The sequence below is a fragment of the Artemia franciscana genome, chromosome 21 (assembly GCF_032884065.1).
Source record: "Artemia franciscana chromosome 21, ASM3288406v1, whole genome shotgun sequence".
NCBI classification, from domain to species: Eukaryota; Metazoa; Arthropoda; class Branchiopoda; order Anostraca; family Artemiidae; genus Artemia; species Artemia franciscana.
Genome location: NC_088883.1, coordinates 21,164,417 through 21,184,882, shown reverse-complemented (window position 1 = coordinate 21,184,882; position 20,466 = coordinate 21,164,417). Strand labels below are relative to the sequence as shown.

The 20,466-nt window shown below is 34.9% G+C and overlaps 1 long non-coding RNA gene across 1 annotated transcript; it reads left to right on the top strand.

The window, feature by feature from the left end:
• Positions 1–1,327: 1,327 nt before the first annotated feature.
• Positions 1,328–19,284, top strand: LOC136041016 (uncharacterized). Its single transcript, XR_010620943.1, has 3 exons — positions 1,328–1,396; positions 11,969–12,096; positions 18,838–19,284. It is a non-coding gene; the product is annotated as an uncharacterized LOC136041016 (long non-coding RNA).
• Positions 19,285–20,466: the final 1,182 nt, after the last annotated feature.

The following is a 20,466-nucleotide window of genomic DNA, read 5'->3' as shown; positions in this document are numbered from 1 at the left end:
CCTGTTTACAAACTTCAGCCGGTACGCTGTGCCCACCAGCGGTTAGTGAAGAGTTTTATACCTAGTTTTGTAAAAATGTATAATGAAAGTTAGGAGGATTGATAAGTGTTTTGTTTTCTATTTTTTTTTCTTTTGCGTCGCGTTTTAATGTGACCATACCAAAAAAATTTGGCAGTGCCATGAAAATTTTGGTGAAAATAAAGAACTCTCCTTTACCTTATTTTCGTAAGCCAGGTTTAGTGCCATGTGTGCTATCTCTTAAAAAAAAAACAGCAACTGAAACGTTGATTCAGTGCCCATTAATAGCTTTAGAGGATCCTCGTCCTTTATCTTATTTCCGTAAGCCATGCTTGGTGGTATGTGTGCTATTTGTTAAAAAGACCCAGGAATTGAAGTGTTGATCCAGCGTCAATTAATAGCTCTAGAGGATCTCTGTCTTGTATATTATTTCCGTGAGCCACATTTAGTGGGATATATGGGATGTGTGCTAGCGGAAAAATTACCAAAATTGAGGTATTTTTAACATAAGAAAGGGTGACCAAATCTTAATGAAATTACATATTTAGCAGGAGCTAATGTCTCAGAGCTTTTATTTTAAATCCCACCATATCTGTTGACATTGTGGGGGTTGAAGGGGGAAACCGGAAATCTTGGAAAACGCTTAAAGTGAAGCGATTGGGATTAAACTTGGTAGGTTGAATAAACAAATGTCGTAGATACGTGATTGATGTATTCTGACTGGATCCAATCTCTTTGGGGGAATTAAGGGGGTCCAGTGCTTTGGCGAGTTCGGTGCTTCTGGACGTGCTAGGACGATGAAAACAGCTTGGCGCGTCAGGAACCTGCACAAATTGACTTGTTAGAGTCGTTTTCTATGATTCGATCATCTGAGGGGCTGAAGGGCGAGGAAAAATTAAAAAAAATAAGGTATATTTTTAACTTACGAGTGGGTGATCGGATCTTAATGAATTTTGATATTTAAAAGGACCTTGTGTCTCAGAACTCTTAATTTAAATCCCGACCAGCATCAAACCTTTGATTTTCCTTCTAAATCAATATATAGATTCTTAGAATTTTTAAAGAGCTCATGCCATATGATCTCTTGGCTCTTCCGACCTCGTAACAAGTGCCACATGAATTCTTAGATCTTTTTTTTATGTTACGAAAAAAAAATTTTTTATTGACATTTCTAGATCCCTTTGCATATAGATGTTAGCTTCAGGTTCTTCTTTTCCAATTCTTAGGATAGCAATTTGTATTCTGCCTTCAGCCTGCTTCTGTAGCATTCGGCTTAATTTTCGGCTACCTCATACAAACACTTCTTCATTTTGATCAAATATTAGCTAAAATGGCCGTAGATTAGTTTTAGAATTATCTTTTTAAATCTTTTTTATTTGTAAGTATTTATTTTACATTTTAGTGTTACAAAGCAGTCATAATAGTCGAAGGTCTATAATAGTGGTTTTATGGAAGGAAACATGCTAGAATAAAAAGATACTTAAAAGACATAACATAATTTAAAGATAAAAGTTAAATTTGCAAACTACATATCTGCTGCAGCTTGTCTCCCTGTCAATATAAACTGTGCTATTCTATTTTGTGTGCTTAAATCGAAACACTACATGCTCATAACAAAACACTACAAATAGATAATATAGCCTATTTGACTGTTGTTTAGCCTACCTAGACCAAAATGAGGACGATTGTTAATTATTGCTTAATTTTCAGTTTTAAATTCTTGTTTTATGCTTTTAGCTTTGATAATGTTATTTCTATTATTTGAGCAAAATGGCAAAATTCTAGTTTTGCTATCTTAGAAAGGGGTTCTAATAATTGCTTCTACTGCAAATTCAGATTTAAGCACTTTTTTAGCTCTTAATATTGACAAAAAAATATGACAGTTCATATAACTGACTTACCAAAAAAGCAAGCATACCACTTGATGCCTTTTCTTATGCTCTTTGCAAATATGATAATTGCTTTGGTAAAACTGGTGCAAATAGTATTACTGGATTTCATATAAAGTGAGTATATCACTCAATGCCTTTTTAATGCTGTTTACAAATATAATTATTGCTTCTACCACAAATTCAGATTTAAGCACTTTTTGACCTCTTGATCTCTTAGAAATGATGTATATATGGAAATGATATACATATAGAAATGATGTATATATGATGTATATATGTCATTACAAATCTGTAATAGTTTAGAAATAAATTTAGGCTATATAATTGGCACATCAGGGGGGTGAGGTGGGGTTGAAGCATAGCATATCTATATATATAAAAATAAGTTGTCTGTCTGTGGATGTGTGGATGGATGTGTCAGGTGACGTCACCTGAAAAAACTGGATTAGGTGACGTCAAAACTGAAAAAACTAAAAAAAGGCAAAAACTACAAAAAAAACTAAAAACTAATAAAAAAAATAAAAAAGCTAAAAAACTAAAAAAACTATAAAGGTAAAAACCAATAAAAAACTAAAAAAAAAAACTGAAAAAACTAAAAAAAGGCAAAAACTACAAAAAAAAACTAAAAACTAATAAAAAAAGTAAAAAAGCTAAAAAACTAAAAAAACTAAAAAAACTAAAAAAAGGTAAAAAACTAAAAAAAAATAAAAAAAAACTAAAAAAAAGGAAAAAACTGAAAAATAAGCTAAAATAAAGGTAAAAACCAATAAAAAACTAAAAAAAAAAGGAAAAAACTAATAAATGACGACACTCAAAGAGAAAGCGACCAGGACAAAAAACTAAAAAAAAAGGCAAAAACTACAAAAAAACTAAAAACTAATAAAAAAAATAAAAAAGCTAAAAAACTAAAAAAACTAAAAAAAGGTAAAAAACTAAAAAAACTAAAAACTAAAAAAAAACTAAAAAAGGTAAAAACTAAAAGAACTAAAAAAGAAAAAAATAAATGACGACACTCAAAGAGAAAGCGACCAGGACAAAAGGAATGTTCGATTAGCAATCAACAAAGCACCGGGACACAGGGAGTATAAATGACGACCAGGACACAAGTAAAAAAAAAAATTAACAAAACTAAAAAGAAGGTAAAAACTACAAAAAAACTAAAAAGAAAAAAAAACTAAAAACTAATAAAAAAACTAAAAAATCTAAAAATCTAAATAAACTAAAAAAGAAAAAAAAAGGAAAAAAATAAAGGAGAAAAACAAAACTAAAAAACGAATGTATATACAGACCGGTACACCGGGATACAAATGACGACCGGGACACAGGGAATATAAATAACGACCGGGACACAGGGACACAACTACAACGGGGACACCGGGGGAAACAGGGGGATATAAATGACGACCGGGACAAAAAAACTAAAAAGAAATAAAAACTAAAAACTAATAAAAAAAACTAAAAAATCTAAAAATCTAAATAAGCTAAAAAAGAAAAAAAAGGAAAAAAATAAAGGAGAAAAACAAAACTAAAAAACGAATGTATATACAGACCGGGACACCGGGATACAAATGATGACCGGGACCCGGGACACAGGGAATATAAATGACGACCGGGACACAGGGACACAACTACAACGGGGACACCGGGGGAAACAGGGGGATAACCTGACAATCTATTTATATGCAAAGACAATGGGACAGCAAAGAATGTTGTATATTCGCAAGTTTTACGTAGTTAAAACCATATATATATATATATATCTATATTCACAGGTGGGACATAGGGACACAACTACAATGGCGCGTAACTATTATGGCGCGTAACGACTTACGCGCGCGGGGGGGCTTGGGGGGGCGCGAAGCGCCCCCACCAACTAGGTGTTGGGGTGGCGCGAAGCGCCACCCCAACAGCTAGTATTAAATATGTAAACTAACCATTGCTGTTTTTTTTTTGTGCTTTTGCACTGGTGATCTCTCTTCTCATCAAATTTTATGTGCACAAACACATACAAAAAGAAACAGCAATGGTTAGTTTATGTATTTAATATATGCTATGCTTTACCCCCACCCCCCTGATGTGCAAATGTATAGCCCAACTTTGTTTCTTAACTATTACAGATTTGTAATGACACCATATATAGGTCATTTTTAAGAGGTAAAAAAAGTACTTAAATCTGAATTTGTGGTAGAAGCAATTATTATATTTGTAAAGAGCATAAAAAAGGCATCAAATGGTATATTTACTTTATATGAAAGCCAGTAATACTATTTGCACCAGTTTTACCAACTATTGCTTCTTCCACATATTCAAATTTAAGTACTTTTTAAACTGGTAAAAATGACAAATTTTCAATTAAAGTACAAGTAATCTGTCATTTCCAACAAAATAATATCCTACTATGTTTTCTCTGTGCTGTTTTCAACAAAATAATACTACATTTTCTCAGTGCTAAAATTATTTATAACAAGGTTAGGTTAAAATGTACTTAGGTAAAATTCTAGTTAATTGACTTCTTGCTATATTGGAAAGGGTTTAGGTTAGGAAAAGGAAACTTTCAGGGATGGGTCTACAGGCTAAAGTGTGTCCAGGGAAGGTATTTTAAAGTACCCACCTCCACTCCTTCTCTCTCCAGAGGGCCCTGAAATTTGCCTACATGACAGGTCTATACCTATTGAAATTTTGGCAAAATAACATTTTACCCTAATTTTCAGTTACTAGGCCTAGTTGCTTTTTCTCCGCCTTGAGTTCTAAAAATGCAAGTCCTGTTATTTGAGTAGAATTTTGAGCCATATCAATGTTTTTTTCTTCAAAATTTAAGAAATGTATCTGCATATCTTTAAAACCTTATAAAATGGAATGGAGCAAAGTTATGAAGCTGATTTGATTTGAAGCTCAATTAAGCAGAAGATCTATTTTGTAAGGTTTTACTTTTATAACATATTTTTAAAGGTCATCAAAGGTCAGGGACCTCTAGAGGGAGAAGGAGTAGAGGTAGGTACTTGAAATTATCTTCCTGGGTCATAATTTAGTCTGTAGACTCAACCCTGAAAGTTTCATTTTACTATCCTAAACCCTTTGTGAAATAGCAAAAAGTCAATTAACTAGAATTTTGCCTGTATTTAAGTCTGAATTTGTGGTAGAAGTTATTAGTGTATTTGTAAAATGCATAAAAAAGCATCAAGTGGTATATTCACTTTACTTTATGTCTGATATCTGGGGATTTCTAGTGCTTTGATAAGTTTGGTAGTTCTGGATGTGCTAGGATGATCAAAATTGGTAGGTGTGTCAGGGACCTGCACAAATTGACTTGATATCAGTTGTTTCCCCTATTTCACTATCTGGGGGCTGGAGAGAGAGGAAAAATTGAAAAAATGAGGTATTTTTAACTTATTTATTTAAAAATGCTCAGATTGGAGAGATTGGGAAGAAACTTAGTGGGAAGAATGATCCCATATCATGGATACATGATTGATGTAACAGGACTGGATATGCTCTCTTTGGGGGATTTAGGTGGGGGGTCTAATGCTTTGGCAAGTTTGGTGCTTCTGGAAGTGCTAGGATGATGAAACTGGTAGGTATGTCAGAGACCTGAACAAATTTATAACAGTTGTTTTCCCCAATTCAACCATCTAGGGGGCTGAAGGGAAAGGAAAAATTAGAAAAATTTGTTTAACTTGCAAATGGGTGTTTGGATCTAAATGAATTTGAAAATAATAGATATCAAGCATGTTTAAAAAATACTACATATATAAGTTCCCTATAGCTTCCGATTTGGCTGTTTTAAACTTTTTTTGAAATGTCAAAAGGAGTTTTTTTTTGTACTTGTTAAGCACAGCGACAAAACTCAAGTAGTTTGATCTCAAGATGGTCCGTATAGCTCCCGATTTGGTTCCATGTGTTGAACTAAATAATGAAGTTTTGAATGAGGCTATTATTATTCAAATCTCGTAATTTTCATTTTTCACATAAAACCATTTTGCTAAACTCAGTTAAATAAGTTTGTCAAATGAGGCTAGTTGTTAATGGGCTATAAAAAAAATTTATTCCCCAATTTTTTCATTTTACTTCTTTGTTCTTACCCGTATTTTAACATTGGAGGAAAATTTAAGACAAAAAGCATATAAGTTCTTCATATTGAGCAACTGTAGTTTCTTCCTTCGAGTAATGAGAATCTTTGTACTAGTGCCGTTTCTACAGCATCTACAACTAAATTCTAGATAAGGGATGTCCAGCCCAGGGCTTCCACTTCGAAATTGTCAAAAACATATTATCATTGCCAAAAAACATGGGAACGCTGAAACTTGAAAAACATGAGATTTTGCATGAGAATTTTCTTTTGTTTATATTTTGAATTCAGAAACCCATATTTGGCAGCAGATCACTATATCACTCATGTCTATTTAAACTCAGCTTTCAACTAATTGGCACGTATTATGCGCTTCTAGTAGTGTCTGGTTTTTACTCACTGGGGTTTGGTGTTGCACCTACAAGGGAGATTCTTGGTCCCATCTATTTACCACATCCCACTTACTTCTTACTAGAACCTGACTCCTGAACAAGTTTTGGGGAGTCTACAATGATGAGGAAAAACTAGCCACTGAGCCCGAAAATGGGTTAAAGAAGTCACCAGTGAAAAAAAAAACATAAATAGAAAAAAAAGAGTATATATATATATATATATATATATATATATATATATATATATATATATATATATATATATATATATATATATATATATATATATATATATATATATATATATATATATATATAGAAAAACGCTTACAACAGCATAAAGATGATATCTCCAAATCTCTAAATTCTAATATTGCTATTCTAAATTACTAACATTAATCAATTCTAATATTACTTCGGGTAATATTTAATAAATGCTCACAACTCAAATTTAATTAAAACAATCTTACAAAACATTTGAGAAAACCAATAGACACTAAATCAGAACCAGGGCCATAAAAATATCCTTCAAAGTTTGATGTAGAACCTTTGTTTTTCTTCTAATAGCTGGTGGAATTGCCCTTTCCAAGATTATATCAAACGTGCCATTCTGTCACCATTGCCATTCTGTCATGCCTGCCATTCTGTCATCAGGTCACATATAGCACTCATTCAGTGAACATCTTGAACCGGATTTACTCTCACAAAGTTTTTATAAAACAAGAATGCATTCGAGGTAAATACTCCTACTTTGAGTCGGACCGTTCATTTAGTGTTCAGCAAGGTTAATTTGCTGATAGATTCAGATGCCAATATTACGCAAAGTGAGTAATTAAAGTCATTTTATGTGGGAGTATATTTCTACAGTCTATTTTTTCTTGGAGTTCAATTACTATTTTGTATAATGGGAGGAAAGAGGAAAAAATAAAAATCTGACGAATTTTTTCTCACATCCAGTCCTATGGAAAGAATCTCATTGAAATCACTAGCAGATAGTTTGAGTCTAGTTTTACAGACTGTTAAAGAAAATTCAACTACGTTAAATGAGTTGAATGTTACTTTTAAAGGATTTGATCAAAGGATTTCTAAGATCAAAGAATCTGTATTGGAATCGAAATTGGAGGTGGAAGGTATTAAGCCTAAAGTGATCAGCCTTGAGGTAGAAACCAACGATTTGAAGAACCACATTTCTGTGCTGGTTGATGAAAATGCTTTACTGAAATCGCAGCTATCTAGCCTAAGGCATACAATGATGAAGCTGGAAAGTAAAGAAACTGATAAGAATATTCTAGTATGGAACGTGACAGCGATTGATACTGTAAACGCTAAGGCGATTTTCTATAGTATAATTTCGTCATGCCTTGGAATCCACGAGGTACCCAAATACACGATAGCTGATGTTAAGCCTGAAAAAAAACTGATAAAGGTTATCATGGAGAACAGGTAGCTGAAAGTGGCAGTTCTAAAGCAGGCTCGAAATCTTCGTAGAAAAACTATCATGGGCAATCAGAATGTTTTTCTATCCGATGATTCTCCCCCGTCTGTTCGAGAAGTTCGAAACAAAAACTTTTAGCTATCCGAACCAGCATTAGTGAAAAAACAGGTTTTGAAACTTGGATTGCGAGATCCATACCACCATCTCTATGTATTTGTCGCCTTAAGGAAGGACCAGTGGAAATGTTTTTGTTTGATGAAATCCCACCAGATATTAGTAGCCTGATTCAAATGCAACGACAGCGAAGGCAAGGAAACGGCTGGCGCAATTCTATGGACTGGATTACATGACTGAATATTTTTTTTTTCTTTTTTTGTTTAGTGAGTTTGTGGAAGCCCGGACACTTTTTGTGTTTTGATAAGAAAAAAGTATTGCTTGAATTATTTGTTGAGTTAGTTTGGTCCAATGCAATAAAAATAGTAATAGTGACTTATATAATGGTATTTTCTGCTACAACAAATATTGTGTCTTTTTTATTGTATTGCTATTTGTTTTTTGTTTTTTTTTTGCACCAACAGTATAGTGTTAGGACAAACCCATATACTGTGGGTTTTAGTGCTTTTACTTTTCAATGGGAGAGGCATGGGGGAGGAGTTCTTAGTTTTTCTTTGTTTCTTTTTTCTTCTCTTTCCCTGTTTTTTTCTTATTTGTTCTTACCTTGATTTTAGTATCATTATTTATCCATACCTTGATTATATTATTTTTTAATCTTCTTTCCTTATATTTTTTGCTTATACCTGTGGTCTGGTGGGATTGGTCGTGGGGCGTAACTGCCATCCACCGTGAGTAGTGGCCAGGCTGGTATCAACTCTTTGGGGGATCGTTTACTTGATTTACAAAATAATCCTTTGGATATTGAAAATATTATTAATAATTCAATTGGAAATAGAAATCAGATGAATAATGATTCTAATTCGGCTTTTAAAAGTAAGTATGTTTCGCAATTAAATGGTTCTGCCTCCTCTAAACGAGATGATATTTTCTCTGTGTTTCATCTTAACATTCAGGGACTCTGCTCGTCTTTTGATGAGCTGAAACGGATCGTTAGTGATGGAACTCCTGATGTTATAGGATTATGTGAAACTCCTGGATTCAAAAAAGGATATCCTTCTAGATATTCCAGGATATAGGGTGGAGAGGCTGAATAGGAAACAGATGGCGAGAGGTGGCCTTATGCTTTATATTGCTGATCGTCTTGCATATAATGTCCGAAATGATTTGAGCAGAAATGAGGAAGGAATCTTTGAATCCTTATTTATTGAGATTAAATCAATGCGTAAGTATTTAGTTGTGGATTTGGTTCATAGGTCCCCAAGTGGATCTATTCCTTCGTTTTTGAAAACTCTGGAAGAAGTTTTGGACTCAGTCCAAAAACATCCCTATGAACTAATCCTTATGGGTGATTTTACCTCAACCTGTTGGATCAAAATTCTGCTTCAACTATTGATTTTTGGTCAATGATACTCCCTTCCGGAACTCTACCTTCGGTTTCTATACCAACCCAAGTTACAGAAACCCAAGCGTCTCTTGTCGATAATATTTTTTCGTCACTAGATGTTTTAGATAATTTGGTGCTAGTTAGTGATATTTCTGATCATTTTCGCAGTGCTGATCAAGCGCAGCGTATAGCATCACCATCTAATCTCTCATTTTCCCGTTATGGTGATACTGAGCTAAGACTACTTAATTCTCGTCTGGCTGATGTACCATGGGGTAGTTTGGTTTCTGATTCAGATTTTAAGCACTCTTGATTCCTTTTATGATTTAGTTAAAGAAGGAATCCTGAAAATTTGCAATCGGGGTCCAGCGCCCCATACTTCAAAAAGGATAGCACCACTGAATCCATGGATGACTCCAGGTCTCCATAAAAGCTGGAATAGGAAAAATTATTTGTGGAAACTTTACAAAGCTTCACCATCTTTAGCTCATCACGAACGATACAAGGCCTATAGGAATATATTTAATTCTCTGCGTCGGAAGGCAAAGTCTCAGTATTATCATAAGAAATTTTCAAAATGTGGGAAGGATGTAAGGAAGACATGGTATTTAAGTGATTCAGTTCTTAGACCTACTCCCCCTCTGCCTTCAGTTCCATCAATGTTGAAAATCGATGGTAAAACCGTCCAAGGAGATGTAGATGTTCAGCTAGAGCTTACCTTTTATTTTGATAATATAGGAAAGGTAACTGCTTCCTCTGCAAATTCTGCAACTTCTCGTTGCGATTTCAGAGCCTATCTTGGACCCTCATGTTTCAAGTCGATGGTCATGAATTCTGTTTCTGAATTTGAGGTAGCTCGTATCGTGAATGCTCTTAAAGGATCATCCTCTTCAGGACGAGACAAAATTCCTACAAGGGTTATCCGTGCCATTCTGCCTGCTATTCTGTCACCACTGACTAAACTCGTCAATCTGTCTTTCGAGAAAGGTATTTTTCCTGAATCTCTCAAGGGGGCTAAGATTATAGTACTCTATAAAGGTGGTTCTCGGAGTGATCCTGTTAATTATAGGCTAATTTCTCTCCTATCTGTTTTCAGCAAAATTTTTGAGAATTTTTTGCATGATTTCCAGTTTGGATTCCGAGCGAATTACTCTATGGAGCATGCTGGCGCAGCTTTATCGGATTTCATTCATTCGGCAATAGATTCTGGTCATATCCTGGCAGCTTTATTTTTGGATGTTCGTAAAGCTTTTGATTCCTTGACTCATTGGATTCTTCTTTGGAAACTATCACATATTGGTATAAGATCAAACGCTTATTCTTGGTTTGATTCATATCTTTCTGGTAGGCTTATTTCAATTGATCCGCTTTTCCGGAGCCCTTCTGAAGTATATTATGGCGTCCCGCAGGGATCTGTTCTTGGTCCCATTATATTTTTGATTTATGTTAATGATCTGATTTCGGCTTTGAAAAACACCAGGCCTTTGGTATGTTGCCTAATAAAATGGCTATAGAAATGGAATAATAATCTAATGCATGTTGCCCATGTTGCCTTCTTCTAATGAAGATTTCCTTGTTGCTTTTGCGGATGATACCACTCTTGGGACCCTTGGGAAGACGGAGTGTGATATCAAGTCTAACCTTGTGGCATTATTCGAGAGAGTTATGTCATGGTTTAATGCCAATTACTTGGTCATGAATGTTGGTAAATCACATTTTCTTATTTTTTCTCGAATTGGTGTAGCTTTCCCTCAGATTGCACACCTTTAGGTGTCACAAGGCTCCTTGTGTAGACCAGAGAATCGGGTGGTCCGGTTTCTTGGTATCCTACTTGATGAGAACCTTTCATTGAGAAACCATGTAGCCATGATTAGGGTTTAGGTCTTACGGAGTTTGGGTATCATTCGAACACTTAGATACACATTTCCTGGATCTATTCTAAAACTTCTTTTTTTTTTCTGCCTTGTCCAGTCATATGTTTCTTATTGCCCCATTGTATGGATGTCTACTTTTCCGTCTACGCTGGGGTCACTTTCCGTCATGTATACTAAAGCACGGCGTTTGGTTATGGACACCAACCGTTCTTCACCAACACAGCTCTTAAGGCTAATTTTGTCTTTGATCAACTTCACGGCAATCTTTCAAAATCTCTTCGGAAAACTCCTATGTTTATTTCTGATACAGCTCCATATAGTCTTCGTTCTTCAAATAATATCCACATTCCGCCTACCCCTACTATTATATCAAATTCCAATCCCCACATTGCTTTTCAACAGGTCTGGAATTCACTACCTTCTTCAGTGCAGAAATGTCACTCGTTTGGGACTTTTAAAAGGATTCTTAAGGATCATTTAATAAAGAATCAAATAGATTTTTTTTTCTCTGTGGAGTTGATGGCCTCTGTGTTTTGTTAATGGTGTTTGGTTTTCCTCTCTGCACTTGGCTCCCAGGCCTCAGGTATGTTCTCTGTTCTTTTTTTTCCTTCTAGTTGTTGCTTATATTGTATCCCCCATAAATATATTGCCTGTAAACTGCTAAATGTAAATGTTAGGTCGGGGCTAAATGATACAAGTAACGAATTTTTTTCTTTTTCCAAAAACGGCAGTTTCAAATCTAGGACGGGATTATTATTTAGAAATTATTGTTAAATATTTCTTTTCTTTGCAGTTGGGATTATGCTGCGGAAATCTTTGCCAAACTATAATTAATGCTTTCGGAAGGTGCCTCGCCCACCAGCGAGTTGTTAGATGTGACGCGACGATTTTCTATACCAACGTCCCAACGAACGAAAATTCGTAAGAGTTTTATTTTATTAAAATTTATTTCTGTTTTATTTTTCTCCTCCTAGTTGTTGCTTATATTGTATCCCCCATAAATATATGTCACAAAACCTGTTCTAAAATACTACAGCCCGTTTTGACCAGAGCTGCCACTACATGGGATCTTTAAACAAAATCTTGAAATTTCCGTCCTGCGATTGGAAAAAATATATATTTTAAACATTACACTCAAAAAGTATATTTAGCATATACATCGTTTAACATATATTGGGACCATTTTTTGAACCTTGGGATAATTCTCAGGTAATTTATAGATATTGTTAAATTTCCAGTGGCAGCCCTAGTTTAGGCTGTATGTACCTTTGTAACATAGTAGGGATTGGTAACCTACAGCCTGCGGGCAAGATGCAGACCGCAAGTCCACATTATGAAGTAGAATGTTTTCATTCTCACGTTGATTATGTTCTTTTTGATTTGCATTGTGTTAGTCAGACAGTATGCCGAATAAATCCTTATTTTAGATTTATCATGATAATTGACAACAAAAACAATTTTGCATTTCAAAACAAGCTAAGTAACTGCTTCATTTTGAAATGAAAAATATAGTGAACCTCTGCGATTTAGCGTAAAAGAAAATAAGTTGATGGTAAAGAAAATGACATACTGTTCATAAATTTCTGCGGTCCCCCTGGACAAGCATGACGATGACATAAAGATAATCATAAAGAAGAAAAACGTGGATAAAACAGCCCATGAAAAAAAAAACAGTACAAATATTTTGGCCGTTTTTTAATTTTTTTTCTATTTCTGCACTGAGGACTGACGCCGTTTTTTTTTTTTTTTTTTTTAGTGACTTGAAACAATCCTCGTTTTTTCTTCTTTGCAAGTAGGTTTTTCTCACCATATAGACACAGTTGATACATCATCATTAATTCACTTTCCTTTCTTAAACCGCAACTAAAGTATAGTTAATATGCGCTCCTCCGTCTGAAATGAAGTCCACCGTGTGACGTTCCTGAAAAAAAGCTTGTCTCCACTGACTTAAAAGATCGCTAATAAAAATAAAGATACAGGTAATCCAACTTTAACATACAAATTACACATTCAAGACGTGTTAATGCATTCACGACATAATAACTCACAAGTCTGTAGATAAAACACAGGAAGATAGTTGTCCGAATCACAAGTAAGAGATCAAAGCTCCAATCCATTAGTAAACATTTTCAGACACAGCCACACCCAAAAGAAGAGGGTTTTGGACCCCCCCCCCGCCTTTGAAATTTTATCCATCATTCTTTTTATGGGGAAGAGGGATAGAAATTATCCTTTAAAATATAAGCTAAATTTTGCCATTAAAAACTTTGCACGGAGCCCAAGTTGAGTTTGTCCACAAATTGGATTAACAACAATGGTCACAGATTATTTGCAATTTCTGATTTTGTACTGATACTAAAGTGCGAATTCGGTCCTTTGGACTTGTAATAGCCGCTTTGTTGAAATGAATCTTATCTTATCTTCAAACAACTGTCATTTAGAAAAAGCAAGAAAACTGTAAGATGATAGAAAGCTTTTCCTAAAACTTTGAAAAGCATTGCAAATCCCGTTTTTTCATCTAGGCTTTACGACCTTGGACATGCAGTTGTTGGTATTGAGGGGGTGGAACAGGCCATATTGGATTTCTTTAAAGAACCGTCTTTAGAATATGTGAGGACCGAAGGTGATGGCTTTTCTTTGTTTAACGTGAGCTTTGTTTTCTGTTTTTCGAGTTTATCGTTTTAACGATGAGAAAGCTATTTTCAAAACAAAAAGAAAAAGGAAGACTATATTGCAAAATTTGTATTGCGAGTCTTGACATAGCTGATGAGTCTTGTCGATGTTTTTTATTGAGTTCAAGAGAAGTGGTCTAGGAAAAGAAGATTGTACTCCAGATTAGAATTAGGAGGGCCTGGAGTCTTTTGTTGGGATGCTCGACTCTTTTGAACAATAGCTCTCAAAATTTTTATCAGCTATTTGGAGGGGGTGTGAGGGGGTCAGGGTGAATGTGTCATTGTATTATCTTCAGACGGGGCTCATTTGATTGAAAATGGAAGTTAAGAGTGTGCTGTTGAAGAGTCAAAAGTGATTTGAGGGCAAACACCCCACCCACCCCTATCCAATCAAATTTTTGAGACATCTATTTTCTTCAGCATTGTTGAAAGGTCCTGTAATTGTGCTTCGCCAACCCCCCCCCCCCCAGCCCTCGGGGCAAGGGATGTAAGTTAGGCAATTTGTTCACGGTTTATATATAGTATATGTTTTTAAGAGAGGTATGCATGTTTTTTCTTTGCTTTCCCAAAATACAAAGGGCTTTCAGGCAAATCTTCTAGGGAATGTTGAGGGGACTGTTGAACTAAATCAAAACACGTTATGTGTATATAGGTTGTCAGAAGGATGTGACTCTGTATTGACTGAGCATATTAGTTTGGAACTTCAGGAAATGACAAGGGAGAAGATCAATTGACCAAAAAGGCTTAGTATATTGAAATAACCATCCAAGAAAATATTGAGTGGAAAGTTGAAATAAATCAAAATACACTATATGCACAGATACTAATGCTGGCATATGTTCAATATGTTTTGAACATCTTACCTTATCAAGAGGAAACTTCTGAGGCTTCACGAGTGAAATGTTGAACTTACCAAAAGCCAACATTTAGGCCTACCTGCTACTACTGCTGTTAATACTGCTGCAACTTACAAACAGCAAAAAACTGGTTATTCCCTGGTCTTATAGATCCAAATTCTCAAGTGCTGGATAACAGATGAGTACCAGTAAATCCTTGTCCTCCCCTCACCTACAAAGCCACACCTTTGAGAATTAAAATTAAGAAGAATACTTATTAAAAGTTTTATGGCACTTGGTATTAACCAAGTGACATAGCAATCGCCAATTCTGTCGGTCGGTCTGTCTGTCGGTCCCGGTTTTGCTACTTTAGGCAATTCCAGGTAAGCTAGGACGATGAAATTTGGCAAGTGTATCAGAGACAAGACCAGATTAAATTAGAAATAGTTGTTTTCCCAATTTGACCATCTGGGGGGAGTAGGGGCTGGTTAATTCGCAAAAAATAGAAAAAATGAAGTATTTTTAACTTATGAGCGGGTGATTGGATCTTAATGAAATTTGATGTTTGGAATGATATTGTGTTTCAGAGCTCTTATTTTAAATCCCGACCGGATCTGATGACATTGGGGGGATTTGGGGGGGGGACCCCTCCACTCTCTTTACTACTACTACTATGAAGAACTCACCGCAGCACAAAGCCACCGGAGTCCAACACAGCTACGCACGCTCCTCTATCCCAATTTATTCAGAGCCTCCCTCTTTACACCCTCCCAGGAAGTTTCTATGCCCTTTAAATCTTTCTTTATGACATCCTCCCACCTCAACTGCGGACAACCTGCTTTCTGTTTAGCCCTAGACAGTTGGCTGAAAAGGACAATTTTTGGTAATCTGTCATCCTTTATCCGCAGATTGTGCCCTAGCTATATCTACCTTTCTCTCATTACAGCCCTACAAAGCGGTATTTACCTACGATATTTGCACCACCTACTGTTTGAAATATGGTCTGTCAGAGGGTTTCATTACTTTATTTATAATGATTTATTTACGTTTTAAGCATGACTTTTTTTCACTACTTCTGCTCCCCTTTGGTTTAAATTAGTTCTGTACTTATTTTAAAAAACTTCTTTTGTTGAAACATCTTCTGTTTGTTAAGTTAAAAATTTAATTTCTGTAAGTTTTGTTGATATTTTTTTATTGATGAATAAAAGCAAAAAGATTTTGGGTTGCTCTTCATATTCTGGACAAAATTTTGCTAGGAATTCTAAAAATAGCTATATTACAGAACTACCAGTGGTTGGATACGGGTACTAATATTTAAAAAAATGTGAACAATTTTGGGAATTTTTTGGGGGGGAAGCTGTTCCGTCGTATCTACTGTTACAACCTTTGATATAGACGAATAATGATCAAACACTTCGTTGTAGGAATTTTTTTGTGTGTGCTATATTTTGCTTTAATAGCTTGTTTGTTTACTTTTATGCATTTTGAGCTAGTATATTAGTTAATATAGTTCCAATTTGTTGTAAAAAAAAAAAAAAAAAAAGGAGATGAAGAATCCCTGACAAGATTTGTTTCCAGTTGCGATTCCCTTGGTTCTGAAACTTTTATTGAGGTGTCTTCACGGCCTGAAACTTTAATGAGATAAAAAAAGAGATCACACTAAGAATATAACACACTAATAACACACACTTTCAAACTAAGAATCAATACAACCCTTTTTTTTTCAAACATTCTTTGTCGCTGATGTGCTCCCTTCGGCCAACAAATCAGGATTTGTTATCTACTTGTTTTTTCCGTCCAATATTCCCTCACAGTTTCAGCTAGGTCACTTAAGGCGTTAATCTATACCATTAACCGTATATGAACTATTGAAGACGTCTCATTCTGATATCCTGGATGGAGATAGTGTCATTTGATTTAGCTCAACATCACCTTCAATATTTACAGAAAGTTTCAAATATGTTCGCCGTTCCTGCCGTATTGCAGATGAACCATTTTGACACCCTGGATGCATACAGTTCACCGATTTAGTTCAACATCCCCATCGGCATTCCCTCAAGACAGAGTGTTTTTTGATTTAGTTTAGCATTTCTCTGAACTTTCGGTGAAAGTTCCCACTTAATACTCTTAAATGTTCCCCAGTTATTGCATATATGCCATATTGACATTCATAATGCACTTAATGTCTCCTGAATTAGTTCAATATACCTCTCGATATTCACTCGAAATTTTTACTTAATACTGTTAGTTTTTCCTGAAATATTATAAATGCGCCCTTTTTTTACCTTTATGTTCACAGTTGCTTTTGACTTTGTTGTACAATGTTTGTTTATTCCGTGAAAGTTTCTACTGTGGTCCATGGAACTTCCTGAGATACTGTCAATATGTCTTTGGCAACCTTGATGCACATAGTGCGTTTTTATTTTGATCAGTACCATCTGTACAATTATCTGAAAGTCGCCTTAATACCCTAAGAAGTTGCTGAGATATTTTTGATATGCCCTTTTTTCCACCTGAATGCAGGAAGTACCTTATCGTTGAATTCAATTTGCTCTCTGATCATTCCTTTGAAAGTTAAACTTGATATCAAAAGCTGTTCGTGACATGTTGCGGATACTGTCTTTTGACAATTTGTTCGGGATCTATCTCAACATGCACCGAAGGTTTCAGTTTTATACTTGAAGCAATTCTTGTTATATTATATCAACTTTGAGCGATTCTTGTTATATTATAGGTTCATCATTTTGACGAAATGGATGCACATAGTGTTTTTCAATTTAGTTTCGAATCCTCCCCCAGCATCCTCTGAAAGCGTCTACTAAATACTCTTAGCCGCTCTTGATATTTTGCAGACGCGCCTTTTCGACTACTTAGGTGTGTATTAGTATACTTTGATTTTGTTCGACACCCTCCTCACCAATGATTGAAGGTTTCAACTTAATACCCTTAGAAATTACTAAGATATTGGAGATGTGCTCTTTTGACTACCTGGATGCACATATATTCTTATGATTCAGTTCGATTTTCTTCTCAACCTTCTCCTTAAAGTTTAAACTTAAAACCCCTAGCTGTTCAGTTATTGTATACTAGCCATTTTGACAATCATGATATTAGTCTACTTTTAGTCTGCTTTCATGTTTAATTCCTGGTCTGACATGTTGAGAGTCAAAATAATTGGACAATATCAACGCGGTAGCTCCCGAAAATGTCTGGGACAGCACTGCAACGCAACTGTGACCATGACTGGGGTCTCATTCGGAACCGGTTTTAGACTGATTGGAAACCAGTAACATCTGGATTGCCTCGTGGGTTGGACCTCACTTCCTCAAGGCCATGGTCACACAACAGTTGCATGCGCAATCAGTTAGCAATTCTAGTCTCAAAACAGTTGCCCCGTGGCCGCTGGGCCTTAGTCGCTCCTGAGCCGTTCTTGATAGTGCAAATGCGTCTTTCTTACGACCTTGTTACACGTAGTACACCTTCCTGACTCTCATATAGTTCACCACCCTTCTCACCATCCCCCAAGACCTGACTAAATTTGATTTCAAAGGATTTCAATAAAAGGGCTACCAGAATTGATAATAAGTAAAATACGCTTAGCGACATATATATATATATATATATATATATATATATATATATATATATATATATATATATATATATATATATATATATATATTGTATAATATACTAGTTCTTCATCACTTTTTCGATCGTTTTATCTCCGTGGGGCTCTTAGAAAATGTTAATTTTTTAAATCATTCCTTATCTGCCCATGAAAGTTTTTGCCCAGAAAATTTCTTTTCCGCCAAAAACTAATCCATGCTACCCCCGCCCCTCCTTAGGTAGTGCTCATTTTCACATTTAGTATTTATCTTGTATTGACTAATTCAGTTTTAAGGAACACATTTGTATCTGTGCTTTTCCTATATCACAAAATGTTCCAGGAAAGTCTAAAAGGATTTGTTAATAGCAAGCATAATTACATGTGAAGAAAAAAGGTCTTGACCAGACATCGCAACCATCTTGAGGTTTTCGCTCTTGTAATGTATTTAGCCAGTCTTCAAAATTTATCCTTTTATAAATTTTTTAGTTCGGAAAAACATATTGTCTATTGTCTGCAAATGATTGACTTTTCTTTTCTTTTCTAGATAATGAAGTAGCTGGGCAGTAAATTTCGGAAAGTAAATTTCTCTGTATAAGCCTGTTCTCTGTTGCATTCGTCTTTTTGTGTATAGACGCTTATTTTTACATAAAAAGACAGTGCAGCAGAACTGGTTTCTTATAATTTTAAAGTTTAAATAAAAAAAAAGGGTTCTAAACCTCAAGTTAAATAGAATCTCAGTAAAATTTGCGTATATTTTTTTTTGCTCCCCTTTTTATATTTTACAAAAAATAGAACCCTCAAAAAATTTTTAATCAATTTTGCTTCAATTTTTTGCTCATCCTTCACCTAACGAATTTACTGCTCATTGAAGCTGTGCAATTATGTGGCCTCTGCTCCTGACAAAGAACCTCTTCCTGACTCAACATACAACAACATTTTTTTATTTTATATTTTAATATAAATTTAATCAATAAAATATTGTTTCTTTGTATTCTTGCAAACTGCTTGTTGTTCTTAGAGCTAGGGATAGTTCATAGGGACGGAGTACAAGATAGAGAAAATTAAAATAAATACATAACTATGTTTATCAAAACAATTTATGAAGAGCACTTACTATACACGAACAACTATTGTATACTTTTACCTTTAAGCATCCCCTTTTAAGAAGGGGATGCCATGAAGGAAAAGTGATATTGTGGTTATGTTTCAAAAACAGTTTCGATAGACCTATTTTGGGCTCGCCATTTTATATTTGCGGATTAATGCTAAACTTAAAAAATGTAGCTAGGACTTTTTTATATATAGTTTGAACCTGATAAAAGTAGGAAAGGGGATCTTGCTTGTCCAAAAACCCCAATGCCAGGGTTTACTGTATCTATATGCTTACTAATGGCGAAGTAATAATAATCACAAAATGACTAAAATGATTCATTCTTTCGAATATATTGACCATCGGGTAAAGAATAATTTCAATTGAAAATATATTGCGTATTCATTGAAGAGGCAATGCTACTAATTGTTTTGGGGAGTTAAATGAGGGTTGCCCAACTCATATTAATGGCCTTTTCTGTTTCTTTTTGTGCTGGATTTCTTCATTCAATTTAGTCTGTTTGGTTTAAGATTGTTAACTTAGTTAGAGGATTCGACTTATGCCCGCTCTGATCTCTAAAATTGTGTCTTCTTTCGCGAAAATGCATCGTTTTCATGCATTGAATTTTTAAATCAATTAACAGTGTATACAGTACTTTTGCGTTGACGATAGCTTCTGGTCTATGGATGAGCATCCTAACCCCAAAAAACCTTTGGGCGTTTTCATGAGTATCTAGGCTTGTATGAGAAGCCTAGAGGAAACTTTTAAGAAACTAATAAATTATTGAAGAAGAATTTTTATCGTCCTTCAAAAGAACTTTGCAGTAAGGTCGTGGAAATATGGCATATATTTTATGACATTTTTACAAAATGTTGAAGATTAGCAAAAAAATATATCAAACGCCTTTTCAACCGTCAATTGTTGAAAAGACACTATACTTTTGACTGTGGGGGAGACCTCTACTTAAGGCTTTCGGTCTCTAAAACTCATGAAAATTTGGTTATAATAGATTTTGAGTTGATTGTAAATCGAAAGTAACTCGAGAACAAAAGAGGTTATAGCATTAAGCGTTAATTATTTATA